General features: G+C 40.6%; 1 protein-coding gene across 1 annotated transcript in view; it reads left to right on the forward strand.

The window, feature by feature from the left end:
* The first annotated feature begins 1,752 nt into the window (after nucleotides 1-1,752).
* GPR84 (G protein-coupled receptor 84) overlaps nucleotides 1,753-14,488 on the forward strand; it is a 30,024-nt gene continuing 17,288 nt past the window's right edge. The window contains exon 1 of the mRNA XM_069758719.1: nucleotides 1,753-1,835. The gene's annotated coding sequence lies outside the window, so the exon portion shown is untranslated. The remainder of the gene's footprint in view (nucleotides 1,836-14,488) is intronic.

Genomic DNA, 14,488 nt, shown 5'->3' on the forward strand with positions numbered 1-14,488 from the left:
GTGGAAAGCAATGTTACTGTGATGACCAGGACCCTGGGGCGCCACACGTCCATAAGACAAATGAGATTCATTAATTCAAGTCTATGGGTTAGCAAAAACAAATTGTATGCCTTATGGAGACACAGTATAACAACAGGTTTTTACGTATAGTTTAGTTCTATAATATAGAAACTGTAACTGGTCTTGTAAATGGTTAATAGCAGCTACTGTAAAAAACGGATTGTATACAGACTGCACATGGATCAAAAGTGAGAGAAAAAAATGTTTTCTGGTGAACAATATTTTATACATTCGTATGAAAAGCGGTAATGCTTATAGTGGCCTCCCAACTCTCCCCCGACAGATGACATTGGGTGAGAGAAGGATCGGCACACTGCATGTCATTCCTTTTATTCTCCAGAAGATAAAGCTGCTAATAGCGGAGTCTGGCAGTGGCTCCCATAGAGAACACAGGAGCTGCTAGCCAAGCCGAACATTCCTGTATATGGGGGAGTCGGACAAGAGAGACCTTCAGCTTACAGCTATCCAATATATTCGGGAACCTTTAACCTCAGTTCTAGACCAATTTCATTCTTTCATTCGCACTTTGCTTTAGGCTTTGCACCCGGGATGTTTTTGATGTTGTGTATTTTTGCTGCATCAAAAATAGCAATGTGAATTGGATTTATAAAAATATACTGCCCACTGTGCATTTTTCCACTCAGTGTAAACTGACCTGCGGTGCGAGTTTCAAATCGGCAACATGTCAATTTTTCTTGCGGGTACGCTTAGTTTTAAGTGGAGATGTTTCCAATAGATTTGCATTTAGTGTGCAAAAGCAGGTAAAAATCTGTTTCTGCACATATCTTTTTAGGACATAATCCATGACAGAGACGCATTAAAAGTGCATGTAATTAGCACATGACTGAATCAATAAAGTTGTCAAAGCCAATACCAGGAAATATAAAAACGCAATGAAAAAACGCAAGCAACCGAATTTAAAGAATAGGTACAGATTTTGTGCGACACTTTTGGAATATTAAAAACTCACCAAAAGCTCATTGTGGGAACATAGTCTTAGGATGTATAAGAGCAGTCAAACCTTTACCAAAATGTTATGTAAAAGTGGCCATAAACATGAAGAGAAGAAGAATAGTGATGAGCGAGCATGCTTGTGTCCTAATTGAATTTATTTGGTGTGCTCGAAAAATATGGTCGAGTGCCGCGGCTCCATCTCTCGCGGCTGCTTGACAGCCGCCACACATGCAGGGGTAGCCTGTCCAACAGCCGAGAGACCTGCAGCCGTGGCCACTTGAGCATATTCTTCAAGCACATGGAAAATGCTCGATTGGGACACGAGCAAGCTCAGATAACACCTTACCCAAGCACAATCGCTCATCACTAATGAAGACCTGAGCTAAGAGACAAGACCAGTAATCAGGAATTTCCCCATCAACATCCCCTCCCCAACCCCTTCTATAACCTCTATCTGCCCCTTAGCCAGAAACTGGTTTACAGTCAGACAGGGCCGAGTTATGCAATACGCCATTAATGCAGCACTTCACCTTCCTGTCTAAAGAAGACTGAAAGCTTCAAAATAAGTTCCTTGAATTTCCCAAGTTGTGAGTCAGATAAGACGGCACTACACGCCCTGTTGTATAAGGTGAGCCTTCCATACCATCACTTCCTGAAACTGAATGGGTTAATGATGTGGCAACATAGTTTGTCTCCATTCCAGATTCTGTACCTGCCCATTACACTGAGGTATTGGAAGTATTTCCTCCCACTGTCCTGCGGGAAGGCAGAAGAAGAGCAGCAGGACAGAGAGCGCCTAGGACTCGCCTGTCTGTGATCTGGTGAGTCTTATGGGGATGTGTGAGGTGTGTATGGAGTCTGCAGCTGGAAGGAAAACGGAATTACCTTCAATTATTGTATTTTTTTTTCTTAACACTTTGTTAAAGAATACCCAAATTACAAGGGGGATAAAAAATCCTACTACTTAGACCAGGAGTCCACTGGGACATATTGATCCCAATAATCGCACGAGTGTGCACCCGGGAAGACACATTGTGAAATTGTATGTAATTTTTTTCTATGTAATTGGGTGACATCAAGTGTATACATGTGATGCCACACGTCTGCAATATTGTGCTTGTACTTATCACATAAGACAATTATTTTCCCCATCTTAGAACTATCCCCATCTTGGCTTTAACATTGTATGAAGTCACCGTTGAGAATTAAGGGCATGTTCACACCGGCTTCTCTTACATGGCTTTAGAAGTGAATGAAAAATCTACATAGAACAAAGATCTTACCGCACTGCACATATCTGCCATCACAAAATCATTAATGGCACAAAAGTGATAATCTCCCATTCCCCCATTACTTTGTGAAATTTGAAAAAAAAATTCTCATAATTCCATCAAATTACCTCGTGCCCTAAGACATAATTTATCAAAAGTATGGACCGCTTGGAACACAAGTTTTCCTCCATATCTATCTAAACAGTTTTTCTTTTCTTTGCCAGACTTCATGTTAATACTATATGTCAAATATTAATACATTAGAAGAATTGAAAATTTCTCATACAATGTTTTTCTTATAATTTTCCCATGAAGATGTTGTGCTCAGATGATCCTCATTTTGTTTTCCTTCTTTTTCCCTTCGTTATTTCCTCCTTTCCCTTCCGCTTTCCTATTTTCCTTTCCTATGTCCCTTTCTTTACAGAAATCTATATTACCCTAATAAACCATCTTCTCCTATCCCCGTTCCCATACATTCTCTCCTGTTACAGCTTTTACATAAGTAATACTGCTTCAATCTTATTTATAAAAGTTGCTCTTTCATATTTTTATCCCTTCCCCCTTATATAGTAAAATTCCCCTTAATAAAAAGAATTTTGATTTAAAAAAAATCTACATAAAAAAACCTCTGTGTAAACCTACCTCTAAATAGTTGTATGTGTTCTACGAATCTCACCACAGAGGTGGCAAATTATCCATCAATGATATTCAGCTGATAACTGTCATGCTAAGGGTTCATTTAGACATCCGAATTTTCAAAGAAAAAAAAAAAACTAGACCAATTATTCTGCTCAGACTTTGATCAGGGTGCGTCCGGAGTCTGATCTGAGGGTGGTCCGAGTGACATTTGTTTTTCTCATACTTGCATTACTGATTTTGATCCGATCAAAATTGGACATGTCTGCACGTTTTTTGGTGGACTTCAAAGTCCACAAAAATTCCCAGCCATCTGAATGGCTCCATTCACTGTCACACAATACGAGTGCTAGCCATGAATATTCCGGACAGCACTCCTACACAAAAATCAGACATCTGTATGAGCCCCAAAGTAATTGGTGACAGGAAAGTTTATTCACAATCAGAACATATATTTACGGGTCCGTGCCACGTTCAGTAATTGGCAGCACATGTCTGCTGCTTCCAAAGAGCAGGTGATTCTCCATGTGTTCATTGAACCGTGCGGAATAACTGAGTCCAATATATTGTACGGGTGACATTTATCTTGTGGAGACTCGCGTCTTCGCAAGATAAATTGACCTGCTGCAGTCTGGAAAGACGCGACACATGTCCGTCTCTGCAGGTGATCCGCGGGGCTCAGTGCACACATAGTGGACATGGGGTTTCTTGAAATCCCATTCACTATTCTGTAACATTTGGATGCTGCGACTGTACACAGCGCCAACCCGCAGCGTTTACTGACCGTGGGAACATGCCCTAAGAGTTTTGCCCTTTGCAAGTTTCCTGCTACTAACTGCTTAATTACCTTCTAATATATTCTGTGCATGATATCTAGTGAAAATATATTAAGGAGGTTTTTTTTTCTCTTTAAGTAAATATTAGCACCTGACACATGTAGCCTGCGGAGTACCAAGATGCATGGAGACCACATGATGCCCAAATAGTCTCATGCAAGTACGCGACTATGGGCTCGCACTTCTGTATAACACGGCGAGTGCTACCTGATGTTTTATCGGATAGCACTCGTCCCAATGTTATTCTATGGGGCAGTAGGGCCCGGTTCCGCATATGAAAACAATGGCAGCATGCTGCAAGTGCATCTGAGAACCAGATCACACACACCCATAGACTTGTATGAAACAATGGACTGCACTCGGTTGGCGTCTGAGTGCAGCCTGATAAGTCAGCAATGGAGAAATTACTTTCTCCTTCTCATCCGCACCTGTGCTGCAATGTTCTCATGTGAGAGGATCGCAGCACAGTGAACTGACACTCAGCTCACGCCTGCAGCAGAGCTGGAGCCGAGTGTCATTAGCATATCCAGCCCAATTCTCTCACATGAGAGAACATACGGCAGTGTGAGCCAACGCACATAATAATAGCACCCTGCATGTGCCAAACAGTGCGGTACATACATTCTCCTTTCCACAACAATCTCAGCCTCTTGTTTTTTCCTAATGCCACATGCATCAACAAGGCGTGTGCCCTTATAATTAGTGTGGCACATGGAGCACAGCACTTGTCAATCTTCTCTTTGTTTCCATGCCTCACCATTTTCTAGATCTCTGCTTGCTGAAAGTTGTTTGTGTTTTCATCCGTCTGTTAGGCCGGGAGTTGTTTTTTTTTTGTTTTAATTTTTTCAATTTGCTAGATCAAGTTTTGATTCAGTTTTTAAATTTCTTACTGTATAAAAAAAAATGTTCTTAGTGGTTTTCACTTATCAAACTGTAAAACATGGCGAGTTTGATCAGACAAACACACGACCGAGGTGGGCAATCAGTCTGCAAAAAAAAAAGGGAACTTGAAAAGGCCCAGTGATTGCAATATGACCATGATTTAATTGTAAAAATAATAAGGATAGCACACCTACCAAGAAAACAAATGATTGAAAGAGACGTTAATTTGCAACGATCTATGAAACAATTTGCAATGTTTTCTAAATCTATCAGTGTCGAGTTCAGACAGCGGCTCACAGGTGATTATCCAGACTGGATACAACTATGTCTATCTTCCAGCTGGTAAAAAAGCTTTCAGCCTGGATGTCCACAAGCGTGTCAAGCATCCACTGACCGCAATCAAAGACCTAGAAAATGGTTAGAAACTAGAACACGAAGGGCCAGATTTCTATGTATCTGTTATTCACTTCGTGCCACTATTTTGACAGCCTTGAAAAGTGTCCACGAACATATAAGGTCTGATTCAATGCTGCATTTTTTTTTTCTATTTTTTTTGTGTTTTATTTTTCATTTGCACTTTAGTTAAAGTCTATTTTGTGTTTTGTTTTGTTTTGTTTTTTTTGCTTGTGTTTTTTATTCTTAGGGTATGTGCACACGTCAGGATTTTTAGCGTTTTTTTTGCGGAATTTCGCCATAAAAACGCTATAAATCCGGTAAAAAAATGAAACGCTAACATTATGCATCCTATCTTTTAGAATGCATTCCGCATTTTTTGTGCAGATGTTAGCTTTATTTCCGCAAAAAAAAACGCATACCGCAAAAACCGGACATGCTCTATCTTTTTCCGGATTTTTTGCGGATTTCCTATCAAAAAGGTCATTCCGGGAAAAAAAAAAAACGCAAAAAATCCGCAAAAAATCAGCGCAAAAAACGCGCAAATTCCGCGCGAAAAAAGCACGCGGATTTCTGGCAGAATTCTCAGGATTTTGTCAGGAAAAAATCCTGACGTGTGCACATACCCTTATCATTGCGGTTGAGATTTCAAGATATTTTGGATCGATTCATTAATTGCACTTTCTAAAAAAGTTACAACAATTTTGTACAAATTTACTCCAATCTCTCCTGGAATAATTTTATGTACACTAGAAACTTTTGTGCAAATGTTGTGATATTTAGCAAAATGTGCGACTTTCTGAAATTCGCAAAGAAGGCTGAAAGCAATGATAAAGAGCTCTTTTGATTTTGCCCAACGTTTATAAACTTCTTTGCTATTTTTAAGAATTTGACTCAAAAAAAAGTCAATGAATACCACAAGACAAAAACTGTAAAGTGACTTTAAGAAAATGACAAAACAAGCCCTTAGTGCCCTACAGTATTCAGTTTCTGGACACGGGCGCAGTCTGTAATAGGGCTCCCACCTAACTCATGCCATAAGTAATATTAGTGTTATGAGTGACGGGATTTTTCTCTTTTTGCTTACAAGGACCATAGTGTTTTGTTCTTATATATATTAGGGTATAGGCATGCTTTGAGGTTTCTTTCAGGAAACAGTGGTATTTTTTTTTCTCCCAGAAGTGTAATTTTTGGTGTCTTTTTCGGCGACTTGTTTTAAATTTTAATAGCATAAACTAGTAAGCAGCTTCCAAGTATAAAGGTCTGAAGAATGGGCAGGTCAATATTTTAAAAAGTCGTGGGTCCTATTAGTCATGAATGGCGTTGTTCAAACCAGTCTTGATTCGGAGGTGTGCTGGAGTCAGACGCTCCTGATTCAGGAAGCGGTGCACGCCTCTTCGCGAATCTGAAGCATCTGACTAGAGTTGTTTGCCTCCGTGTGCTACTCCAGAAATCTCTGACCGGAGTTAGACCTCTGACGTATGGACACCACAGTGTGTAACGAATTAGGCGAGCTGCGCTTCATGACCCCGGGCGCCCCAGCTCCATCCATTTCACAACTGGGAAAAACTATTTTGACGTTGCCAAAGGTCTCAATTTCTGCACAACTCTGAGTTGCGCCTAAATTTTGTGGCTCTTCTACAAAGAATTCTGGCATGAAAGCTTTGATGAATTGGGCCCTTAGTGTCCACGGAAAAATGAAGCTCCAAAACTGAAAATATGCACAGCAAATAATTAGATCCGAGACACATATATGAGTCCTCAGATGGACAGAACAACACTCCAAAAATAGTATATAACATCCGAAAAAAGGAGTCACGGAACTGCCACTTCAAGTATATAAAAATAACACCATTTATTAATAACCTTTAAAAAGCTCAATACACATACACAAATATAATCATAAATAGAGTAATTATTGTGAATCACGAATAGGGTAACAAGACCAACAAACACAACCAAATCAACGGCTTGAGGTCTCAGGTTCACTAGAAGCACATGTGTAATGAATAGTATTCCATAACTAGTCCAGCTAAGGACCCGTAGAGACATATAAATCTAAATAATCATACTGCCCCCGGAAGAAGCCTACGCGAAACGCGCGTAGGGGCTGGCGTGACTACCTACACAACTCAGCTGACATGGGTGAGGTCGAGTCTTGTATGTTTATTTAGATTTATATGTCTCTACGGGTCCTTAGCTGGACTAGTTATGGAATACTATTCATTACACATGTGCTTCTAGTGAACCTGAGACCTCAAGCCGTTGATTTGGTTGTGTTTGTTGGTCTTGTTACCCTATTCGTGATTCACAATAATTACTCTATTTATGATTATATTTGTGTATGTGTATTGAGCTTTTTAAAGGTTATTAATAAATGGTGTTATTTTTATATACTTGAAGTGGCAGTTTCGTGACTCCTTTTTTCGGATGTTATATAAAATATGCACAGCAAGTAGCTTTACCATTGCAGTACAAATGTTATATTTTTTTGTGTTTAGAGCTTTTTCAGGTGGATCAGAGTGTACCCACTTGAAAGACATTGTGTGCACGTATCCTTTAAGACTCATTCAGACGAGCGTGTTTACATTGTGGAAAACATCCAGATATCACATGGACCAATCGTAGACAAATTACTAGGCATTTTTCCACTCAACAATTTACAATGATCTGTGTGTAAATAAAAGAAGTTGCAGCATGCATTATTCTGGTCTGTTTTACTGACCTCATGAGTGTATTCAATAGAAGGAAACTCCTGCACTTGTCCGCAATATGGACGAGTGTAAGGCCGGGATCACACATACGCGAGATACGGCGGAGTCTCGCAGGTGAAAACCCAGCTCTGGCGCCGGCACTCCAGCTGCACAGCAATACATGGAGCTGCACGCTCCGCTCCGGAGTGCCGGCGCCAGACCTGGGTTTTCACCTGCGAGACTCGGCCGTATCTCACGTACAGTGGGGCAAAAAAGTATTTAGTCAATCAGCAATAGTGCAAGTTCCACCACTTAAAAAGATGAGAGGCGTCTGTAATTTACATCATAGGTAGACCTCAACTATGGGAGACAAACTGAGAAAAAAAAATCCAGAAAATCACATTGTCTGTTTTTTTAACATTTTATTTGCATATTATGGTGGAAAATAAGTATTTGGTCAGAAACAAAATTTCATCTCAATACTTTGTAATATATCCTTTGTTGGCAATGACAGAGGTCAAACATTTTCTGTAAGTCTTCACAAGGTTGCCACACACTGTTGTTGGTATGTTGGCCCATTCCTCCATGCAGATCTCCTCTAGAGCAATGATGTTTTTTTTCTTTTCGCTTGGCAACACGGACTTTCAACTCCCTCCAAAGGTTTTCTATAGGGTTGAGATCTGGAGACTGGCTAGGCCACTCCAGGACCTTGAAATGCTTCTTACGAAGCCACTCCTTCGTTGCCCTCGCGGTGTGCTTTGGATCATTGTCATGTTGAAAGACCCAGCCACATTTCATCTTCAATGCCCTTGCTGATGGAAGGAGGTTTGCACTCAAAATCTCACGATACATGGCCCCATTCATTCTTTCATGTACCCGGATCAGTCGTCCTGGCCCCTTTGCAGAGAAACAGCCCCAAAGCATGATGTTTCCACCACCATGCTTTACAGTAGGTATGGTGTTTGAGGGATGCAACTCAGTATTCTTTTTCCTCCAAACACGACAAGTTGTGTTTCTACCAAACATTTCCAGTTTGGTTTCATCAGACCATAGGACATTCTCCCAAAACTCCTCTGGATCATCCAAATGCTCTCTAGCAAACTTCAGACAGGCCCGGACATGTACTGGCTTAAGCAGTGGGACACGTCTGGCACTGCAGGATCTGAGTCCATGGTGGCGAAGTGTGTTACTTATGGTAGGCCTTGTTACATTGGTCCCAGCTCTCTGCAGTTCATTCACTAGGTCCCCCTGCGTGGTTCTGGGATTTTTGCTCACCGTTCTTGTGATCATTCTGACCCCACGGGGTGGGATTTTGCGTGGAGCCCCAGATCGAGGGAGATTATCAGTGGTCTTGTATGTCTTCCATTTTCTAATTATTGCTCCCACTGTTGATTTCTTCACTCCAAGCTGGTTGGCTATTGCAGATTCAGTCTTCCCAGCCTGGTGCAGGGCTACAATTTTGTTTCTGGTGTCCTTTGACAGCTCTTTGGTCTTCACCATAGTGGAGTTTGGAGTCAGACTGTTTGAGGGTGTGCACAGGTGTCTTTTTATACTGATAACAAGTTTAAACAGGTGCCATTACTACAGGTAATGAGTGGAGGAAAGAGGAGACTCTTAAAGAAGAAGTTACAGGTCTGTGAGAGCCAGAAATCTTGATTGTTTGTTTCTGACCAAATACTTATTTTCCACCATAAAATGCAAAAAAAATGTTAAAAAAACAGACAATGTGATTTTCTGGATTTTTTTTTCTCAGTTTGTCTCCCATAGTTGAAGTCTACCTATGATGTAATTTACAGACGCCTCTCATCTTTTTAAGTGGTGGAACTTGCACTATTGCTGACTGACTAAATACTTTTTTGCCCCACTGTATGTGTGATCCCGGCCTAAGAAGCCAAGCACATTTTGCAGAAGTTACTGTTTGATTTATATATTTTTTTAATTTAATACAGTTGTCTGAACCCAGCCTTAAACTGGAGTTAGCCATATATAACATACACATCATAAAGTAAAGACTAAAGTACACAGCTACATGCTGAGACTACTTTACTGTAGTGCCGCATACATGGAGTCTGTACTGTATGATGGCACATGGAATCCTTCCAGCTCCATACTGCAGAGCTATAGTGGTGATGCTAAAAGATTCCCCTGTACAAGATGTCCGTAATGACCTAAGGTCCCCCAACCCAAGCTTACAGCCTTCTTTGTTCCATGAGGGGGTAAACTTGAGTTACGAGATTTGCAGTTATTTTGGCCATTGTGGTCCATGTATAGATGAAACCTGCCCACACAGTGATGGACTATGCCTCTATATATTTTTTTTCTTTCTCCCATGTTCCAACAAGAAAAAAACTCTGAATGAATTCATAGATAGGCCATTTATTTCTATGGGTGCCATATTATACTGCCAGACGAAATAATAGCTACAGTATGTGCATGAGATTTACTAGCAAATACTAAGGGACTATTCATTTCTTACAGTCAAGATAAGATTTTGGCCTTGACTTTGTCAAAACTGCCCTATATTTTTTAATGTGTTTTTTTGCCAAATTGTTTTAGTTGTGGCAAAATTGTGCCGTCTTGATACCCCACAGTTTTGCTGTCATTATGATTATCGCAGGAAAAAAGTGTGACAAAATCAGAAAGAAAAAAATTCTTTCAAGTACACCCATACTGAGTGTATCATGGTGTTGGGAGTTTTAACATGGTGTAATCACAATTTACTGTCTCACCCATTTCCATGTCCTCTTCGACAGCCTGCCACACACTTTGAAAATCTATGAATCACCAAATAATCATGCCTCTTTAATCTACTTTTCTGTTTCTGAAAAAGTCCTTAGGTTTTAAGTTCCCATGAGTTTTTAATGCTGTGTGTCTTCACTGCGCCAAAAAGGCAGCGTCTTACAGTTCCAGCAAAGTGGATAGGATTTATAAAAATCTCATTCCTCTTGTGATAAATCTATATCACAGTGTAATCTAATCTGTGGTTTTTGAAATCCTCAACATCTCAAGCTCTCTTATGGTTGTGCTGATTTTTATATGTAGATTTTCTCCATAGAATTGCATTAGATGCTGAAAATTTGCAGGTAAAAAAAAAATCATATAATCTGCCCAAGCCTGTATCAATAAAGTTTTGACAAAGTCAGATTTCAGGAAGTATTTCACGTGCACATGTTGAGTATTTGGTGGTTTTTTTTACCTCAATATTTGTAAGCCAAAATCAGGAGGGGAACAATCAGAGGAAAAGTATAATAGAAACACATCACCACTTCTGTATTTAACACCCACTCCTGGCTTTGGCTTGCAAATACCTAAGTAAAAATGCTCGCCAAATACTTATAGTGGGGGAAATAAATATTTGATCCCTTGCTGATTTTGTAAGTTTGCCCACTGACAAAGACATGAACAGTCTTTAATTTTAAGGGTAGGTTAATTTTAACATTAAGAGATAGAATATCAAAGATAAAATCCAGAAAATCACATTGTATAAATAATATAAATTTATTTGCATTTTGCAGTGAGAAATAACTATTTGATCCCTCTGGCAAACAAGACTTAACACTTGGTGGCAAAACCCTTGTTGGCAAGCACAGCAGTCAGTCTTTTTTGTAGTTGATGATGAGGTTTACGCATGTCAGGAGGAATTTTGGTCCACTCCTCTTTGCAGATCATCTTTAAATCATTATGATTTTGAGGCTGTCGCTTGGCAACGGAGCTTCAACTCTCTCCATAAGTTTTCTATGGGATTAAGGTCTGGAGACTGGCTAGGCCACTCCATGACCTTAATGTGCTTCTTTTTGATCCACTCCTTTGTTGCCTTGGCTGTATGCTTTGGGTGATTGTCTTGCTGGAAGACCCAGCCACAACCCATTTTTTTATGTCCTGGCGGAGAGAAGGAGGTTGTCACACAGGATTTTACGGTACATTGCTCCATCCACTCTCCTATTGATGCGTTGAAGTAGTCCTGTACCCTTAACAGAGAACCCCCCAAAACATAATTTTCCACCTCAATGCTTGACAGTGGGGACGGTGTTCTTTGGGTCATAGGCAGCATTTCTCTTCCTGCAAACATGAGTTCAGTTAATGCCAAGGACCTCATTTTTTTTACTCATCTGACCACAGCACCTTCTCCCAATCACTCACTGAATCATCCATGTGTTCATTGGCAAATTTCAGATGGGCCTGCATATGTTCCTTCTTAAGTTGGGGGACCTTGCGAGCACTGCAGGATTTTAAACCTTTATGGCATAATGTGTTACCAATGGTTCTCTTGGTGACTGTGGTCCCAGCTGCCTTGAGATCATTAACAAGTTTCCCCCGTGTAGTTTTAGGCTGATCTCTCACCTTCCTCATGATCAAGGATACGCCACCAGGTGAGATTTTGCATGGTGCCCCAGATCGATTGACAGTCATTTTGCATTTCTTCCATTTTCTTACTTTTGCACCAGCAGTTGTGTCCTTCTCACCCAGCGTCTTACTTATGGTTTGGTAGCCAATTCCAGCTTTGTGCAGGTTTATAATCTTGTCCCTGACATCATTATAAAGCTCTTTGGTCTTGCCCATGTTGTAGAGGTTAGAGTCTGACTGATTAATTGAGTCTGTGGACAGGAGTCTTTTATAATGGTGACTATGTAAGACAGCTTTCTATAATGTAGGCAACGAGTTAATTAGGAGCGTCTAACTGGTCTGTAGGAGCCAGAACTCTTAATGGATGGTAGGGGATAAAATACTTATTTCTCACTGCGAAATGCAAATAAATTTTATATTATTTGTACAATGTGATTTTCTGGATTTTATCTTTGATATTTTATCTCTTAATGTTAAAATTTACCTACCCTTAAAATTATAGATTGTTCATGTCTTGTCAGTGGGCAAACTTACAAAATCAGCAAAGGATCAAATACTTATCTCTCCCACTGTAACATGTAAACATGGCAAATCAAAACCACTTTATTTAAATCAAACAAACCAAAAATAGATAAAAATTGTAAAAGAAAATTATTCTGCCATACAAAGTGTGCTGTGTGCTCATCTAATGTCATTTATTAAGCTGAAACAGATATACTGAGAGCTGGCATAGGAAGATAGGCAAGTGAAAAGACTCACACAGTTAATGCCTAAGGCTAGGGTCACACTGCGTTATGGCGGTACGTTTAACGGACTACGTTACACCTCGGCATAACACGGTGTAACGTAGTCCGTTAACGCCGCCATTGATTGTAATGGTGAATGCATTGCTAGCGCACACCCACATTGGGCGTGCGCTAGCGATGTGCCGTAATTTGAGTGACGGACCGCGAACGCTGTTTGCAGCGTTCGCGGTCCGTTCCTCGCTAGCGCAGATCGGGATCTGCGCTAGTGGGATCGGCAAACGCGATCCCTTTTGGGACATTGCGTTAGAGCAGTCCGTAGCGCTATGCGCTAAACGGACTGCTAACGCAATGTGCCCTAGCCTAACTGAGTGCCTGCAAGAGTACACCTCCAACTGCTTGTCAAAGATGATAGGAAGCAAGAAAGTAATTGCATAAATAAGAACTGAAGAATGAAGTGCATGTTCCCTGAGGGAAGAGATTGGAGGTGGCACCAGGTCAGGTGGCAGCTGTTAATTATAAAAGGCCCAGGAGTGCAGTGAAGGAGAGGTGTCAGCACTTGAACCTGTAGCAGGATGGACATGTGGTACAGTGAGGTTGGCTTATAGCCGCCATTACGAGTTTACAGACCAGAGGGACTGGGAACAAAGCTAAGTGTTGGGGGCCAGAACTGAGTGATTGAGAGCCAAGAGAAACGAGCAGATCATGTTGGGGGACATTCTTGAGATCGGCAATGTGAGGGGCAGAAGTACGGTACACAGGGGACCTGGGCCACGCTTCTGAGTATGGAGGCAGCTAGAGAATGTATGCTAGAAGGGACCCACCAAGAAAGGCCATGCAGACTAACGGTTTATTAACAAAGACTCCCATTAGGGCCTGGACAGCGTGTGTCATTACCACCAGAGTGACCTGGTGATTGATAAGAATCTGACTGTGACCCCAAATGGAACTGAGTGACAGGATAAAGAGGATTATATCTAAATGTTCATTGCTTGGCATCATTGGGTTTAATTGTTATAACTGTGAATGCTGCTTCTTACCAAAGAAGTAACTTATGTTTAGATTGCAAAACAGTTTGTTGGTCTCAAAATCTACTAACCTTGTTTAATTTTGTATCCTAATCATTCAAATTCCTATGTCAGAATAATAATTATCAATCTTTGGTTAAGTTATCACTGCGTCCTCATCTTCTGCGATGTTACATTTTAAATACCTTTTCACAGATATATTTATATTTTTATATATTGTTTAGTGCAGGGGTGTCAAACTGCATTCCTCGAGGGCTGCAAACAGGTCATGTTTTCAGGATTTCCTCGTACTGCACAGGTGATAATTTAATCAACAACTCATTATTTGTGTAGGTGATTAAATTATCACCTGTGCAGCATAAGGAAATCCTGAAAACATGACCTGTTTGCAGCCCTTGAGGAATGCAGTTTGACACTCCTGGTTTAGTGTATATTTTTTGCGATGGGTGGATGTCATAGCATCCATCCACTCTCTGAGCAGCCGTATATCTTACGAGTGTCCATTTTTACTCATGCATATTATTGCAAAAGTTTGGTAAGGAGTTGTTCCCCATCAATAAGCTGCTTATCATTGCCTTAATAGATTTGGTTTGTATTGTAGCATCTCTGCTGTCATTGGCATGTTAAGGCCTAAGGCTACGTCCCTAC

This window comes from Ranitomeya imitator, chromosome 3, assembly GCF_032444005.1.
Source record: "Ranitomeya imitator isolate aRanImi1 chromosome 3, aRanImi1.pri, whole genome shotgun sequence".
NCBI lineage: Eukaryota > Metazoa > Chordata > Amphibia > Anura > Dendrobatidae > Ranitomeya > Ranitomeya imitator.